The following is a 5,509-nucleotide window of genomic DNA, read 5'->3' on the forward strand; positions in this document are numbered from 1 at the left end:
CCCAATAATCAATGAAAAAAAAATTGGGGGTGGGTGAACAACAATCTCGATAAAGTCTTGGCACAACAATAGATTTATCCAATGGCCATAATATCAGTCTCCAAGAGAGATATCATAATAGACAGAATATGGCCCAAATCAATTCCAACGATAGATTAGATGTAGGAGATGGAACCAAGGGACTTAGTCACAAAGTGGGCATGTATTCTGATGGTTCCTTATATACCTAAAGGGGAAAATAGTTGCAATTTTACGAGTATAAAAGTAAAGAGAAGATAAATTTTAATACTTGGAAAGAAACAAAAAGTAAAATTATAATGGAAGAAAACTAATGCAATAGCTATTGACACAAAGGACAAAGTTGATTTGTTGTTCTTGCTATATGAGAATATAAGCTCCATATTCACTTGCCAACAATATAAGCAAACTCGCTAAAGGATGAATCAATTTACAAAACTTTACCGTTTTATTACTTTGGTTCTTAAATAAAAAATTCATGTAGGTTCTTAAAAGAAAATTTATAATATACTTATTTTAATAATAGATAGAGGAAGGACATTAGAAGTTAAAAAGAGGACTCATACCCAACATCATGAGATACTCCTATGATGGTACTTACACACTGCGTGTCAGATCACATTGAAAGGCAATTCAAGTAGCAACATCATGCCCACCAATATAAATTTATCGAAACATGTTTTATTCAAAAGCCCAATTTCAGCAGTAGAAAATTACTTTGGTCTTTAAAAATTTGCCAATGTTGTAATAGATGATAACAAGTTTAAAGCGTGCATGGCCAAACTTCTGGAATGTAGAAATATTCTATGACTTTTAGGTTCTATAGGTCTTTTAACATCAAAATAGAAACAATGTTATTTTAGAAATTTTAAGATAAAATATTTAGTTGTGATTTGGGATCCCGCACATGTATATTTCAATGATTTCCCTTCAACAATGAAAACAATTCAATCATCAACTATTAAGCCATGTAACCCTTCAACCGGGGTCAACATTTTTCAAGAAACCAATAATTGGAAAACAACTTTCCCAACAAATGAATTTCAAGAAGATCAAGTAAGAATTAAAAGACAATAACCTAGAAGCAAGCATGATAGGAATATGTTTAATGTAAAGAATGTTTATGCATTCCTATATGCCCTGATAATATTTGGTACTTTGGACCTTCATGTAATCCAGGATTACAAATATTTTGAAGCATCCTAAGATTTCGCTGATTCCCTTAAAACAACAACTACAATGGCATCCTACTGAATATTTTCAGCCCTGTGAAGGGCATCAAGAAGCATAATACAACTTTTAACACATATTTTACATCCATTCAATCGTGTTTCCTCAAAAACCTTGAAATCTTCCATTGATCTATTTTCATTGCTCAGCGCAGTTATAAGGCCATTATAACATGCAGAATCAGGCTTACGGCCTGTGGCTTTTAATTTATCAAATAAATCATAGGCCTATGTTATATTCCCAGACTTAGACAGACCATGAATCATAGTGGTGTATGTAATCACATTAGGTGTATGGCCAAGCTTTTTCATTTCTTACCAAAACAAAAAATATTTGTTAAATTTCCACACTATGTAAAGCCATATATAGTAATACTATAAGTCACAACATTTGGGGAGTACTTCAAATCTTTCATTGACCAAAAACATACAAATGCTACATTTATCTCCTCTACCTTGATGAGAGCGTGAAGTAGACAGTTCCATGAATATACATTCGGGTTCAAGGCTTTATGCATCATGTCATCCATAATCAATTATGCCTCGTCTATTCTTCCCACCTTTCCAAAACTATCTACAAGTTTGCTATAAACAAATACATTTGAAACTATGCCTTTGGCCTTCCTAAAAAATCATGTATGCCTCATCTAGTTAGTCAACCTTTACAAGTCCATCAATAAGTGCTCCATAAGAAACTAGCCTAGGAGAATGGCCCTTTATCCTCATTTCTTCAAGGAGTTGGTAGGATTTTTTCACCTTTCTTGACTTCCAAAAATCATCAATGGTAGTGTTACATGCAAGAGTATCGAGTTCACAGCCTTGCTCTTTCATTGCATAAAACAGCATGTATGTTTTCTTTGCTTCACCAATCTTTTTAAGGCCATGCAGCATTGTAAAGTACAAACATCTGGAACTATCCATGCTCTTTAATTTCTTCAAAAATCCTTCGAGCCTTGTCAATCTACCCTGCTCTAAGAAGAAATTTCAGATATAAATTATAAAGTGTTATATTTGGTGTGCAACCTCTATGAATCATATCCTTTAAGATTTTATGCCCATCATCTTTCCTACCCCACTTGAAAAAGTTCTTAATAAGAGACGCATATACAACATTGTTTGGTGGATGACCGTCATACAAAATCATTTCAAATTGCCTATATGCTCCATCAACCATGTGTTTCCTACCTAAACCATCAACCAGAGAAGTTTATGTTACTACATTTCACCTACAAACCTTTTCTCTTAAACTGTCAAAATGGTTGTAAGCATCATCCAACCTCTGAATCTTACAAAACCTATCAATCATGATGTTAATTGTCATTGCATTTGTAAAAAATCCTCCATGTTCCATTATCTCCAGCACTTTGTATTATTATCTAATATATTTTTCTTGCATAGGATATCAATCATAATATTATAAATGGAGAGATTAGGTTCTACATCCATTTTCATTTTAGTGAAAAGGATATAAGTTTCTTCCTCTGCTTCTCTTTCCAAGGAAAATAAGAATATAGTTATATGTTATGGTGTCAAGCTTCCATATTTGTTCTCTCATTCTATTTAGTAAATTGCAAGATTCATCAAACTTTCAAGCATTTCCAAAGCCCATAATTAATGTGGTTTATGGATAACCACATGGAACATTTGTAGTGAGTTCCATTTCCTCCAAATTTTTTTCCGATTCATCCGATCTATTTGCCTTTCAAATTTGGTATTAAATCCAATGCTTGATGTGATTCCTAAGGACATTCATAAAAGAATTAGGAACTCTGTTTTGTTGAAACTTTTTACTGATTACAGAGATATGAGACCAGTAGTAGAGACTTTTCTTCTCCAAATGATTTTCATCTTAGAACAAATTGGGAGTGGATGAAAAACATATTTAAGTTGTTATTAGGAACTTATACAACCTTTGTATGGTGATATTAACCACTAATTACAGTGCTACTTTTAAATGGACTATGTTGGTCATTTTGTGACTGAAATTTACATGGAGAAGGTTCCCTAGCTTGAGGAGTATTAGCACGTGTCCATGGTGCTACTATTCGCCAGTACTTGTAGAGGGTTCCTTCTTCTGAAACCATTTCAATGTGAACTAATCAATAATATATAGCATGTGGATGAGCATTGTTTTAAAGAAATTAGCATGTGGATGAGAACTTGTTTGAGGAGATATTTATGTTGTCGTTACACCTTTTCAATGTAGATCTACTAGCATGAGATCAAAAATTTTTGGTTAACATATTCAGATTCTTAAGGGCAGGTAAATATATTAGCATTCTTAAGGGAGCATCCCTTTTGGCCATTTTTAAACACTCATTACAACAACAGTGAGGAGAAGAACACACCAATGGGAGTTCCCTTACCTGCATTACCCTATGAAAAATCAGAAGATATTACAACAGAAAGTGAAAGAAAATGGCTAAGAGAATAATGAAATTGATTAATTTCTATTTAACAATATCTCATAAGAAAAAATAATGTCTTTGAACTTTTGATGTGTGTTTGATTTTCAATTTTCTTAACAACAATATTTTCATGGACACCAAGAGGCCTGTTTGACAAGTAGGAGTTCCAAATGAGCACACTTTATCTTTTCCTTCATGAAAAGTATAATCAAGAGAATAAGGTATAAGAATTTATGCCATAGAGTTAACATCGGTCATAATGGGAAAGTCCAATCTGTAGATTAAGTACACAACTTAAGATTCAATATTTGATTTAATACATAAGCCTTGAAGAAGCTTATATTTCCACATACAATTATGACAGAGTGCGACCACCAAACCAAAACATGTGCCATACACTTAGAGTTGGCCACAATGACAAAAGTCCAATTTGTAGCTATGCTACGCAACTTAAGGTTCAATGGTTGATTCAATTCGTAGTTCTTGAAGATGGTTTTGTTTCCTCATAGAAATTATTACAGAGTATAGAAACCACCTTACCACATTTTTAATAGATATCTTTAAAAGGGTTTCATTTTAAAAATGTCAATATGATGTCTAGACTTAATAATGTTTGTTCATGTCTAGTTTGATCAGATTTCACTGGGCATAAGGGTTGCCTAAATGACAACTATTATATGTAAACCATATTTCTTTTAAATACATTCAACATTAAATGGTTGATTATAAATGTGTTAATAGAATTACTGATTTTCTTTACTTTAGGTTCCATGCATCTTCGTGCTTCTACATGTTGCATGCATCCCTGCTAACTCTATGAGGTTTGGATAACTGATTTTAGTTCTTGATGTCAAATGTGGCTATCCTTTCAGCCTGCATTTATTGTGTAATGAGAGAAGTCAGAATACAATAGTTGTAAGAGGTTACAACTTTGAGGTATTTTGCATTCAAATAATAAATTTGAATTTGGTTTTAGAAAACAAAGACTGATCTTTATCCTCTATATTTTGATCCACTTCATGAAGTGGAATTTCCAGAAATGATTAAAATACTAGTCAATTTGAAAAATAATGTTTCACTGGCAGGACTTCATATGCAGGTCCAGTCCCAGAGAATGTTGATTCTCATTATGTGAGTGAATCTTGTTCAGTATTTTCATTGCATTTTTGGGAACTACATCAGTGATTTCAAGCCTATTTATAATTGTTATTAAAGATTGTAGTGCAAGACCTATAAGACATTCAAGAACCATGGAAAAGTCACTGCATGAAATAAGAGATATATGAGCTCCTCTCTCCATGGAACATGTTGTCAAGGTATCACGTTGCATCTTGGCTATAAATGAAATTTTAGAAAAAGAAAACTTAAAAATTTGAATATTTGTTGAGCAGATAATTTTTTGTTGAAATAGGAATCTAAAAAAAAGTCCTCCAAAAGGGAAGCAGAGTAACAATTTTTCATTTCTAGAAATAAAATCAATAGGTACATTAAACAGTTGTTAGGAGTGCAAATACTCACATACAAGAATAGGAAACCCCAAGAGATCAAACATGGTAGTAGAGAGACGAGATTTTTGCAATTTTCACATCATTGTATTAGGTATTTATAGAAGTACAAAATTGATGAAGTGTGATCATTTTTTACCATGTCTCCTAGGGTTAACCAAAATATACATATTTTGGTGGGTGATTGGAGTCTTGGACCAAGCCCCTTAAGAATCATGTATAATAAGATTGGAAAAATAAAGTGAAAATTGCAAATTACAATCATAATACATATAACAACTAAGTCCATTGGAAGTGGAACTTAGTGACTAAATTTCATCAACTTCTCCCTGATAAGAGAAAATCATTC

At 32.6% G+C, this 5,509-nt stretch overlaps 1 pseudogene; it reads right to left on the reverse strand.

Annotated features, from left to right (window-relative positions):
* Positions 1–1,199: 1,199 nt before the first annotated feature.
* On the reverse strand, positions 1,200–2,859 carry LOC149218842 (uncharacterized; annotated as a pseudogene).
* Between the last annotated feature and the right edge of the window lie 2,650 nt (positions 2,860–5,509).

Source organism: Pinus tabuliformis, chromosome Q (genome assembly GCF_031772625.1).
Source record: "Pinus tabuliformis cultivar Carrire ecotype Pingquan chromosome Q, CPIR1, whole genome shotgun sequence".
In the NCBI taxonomy this organism is placed as follows: domain Eukaryota; kingdom Viridiplantae; phylum Streptophyta; class Pinopsida; order Pinales; family Pinaceae; genus Pinus; species Pinus tabuliformis.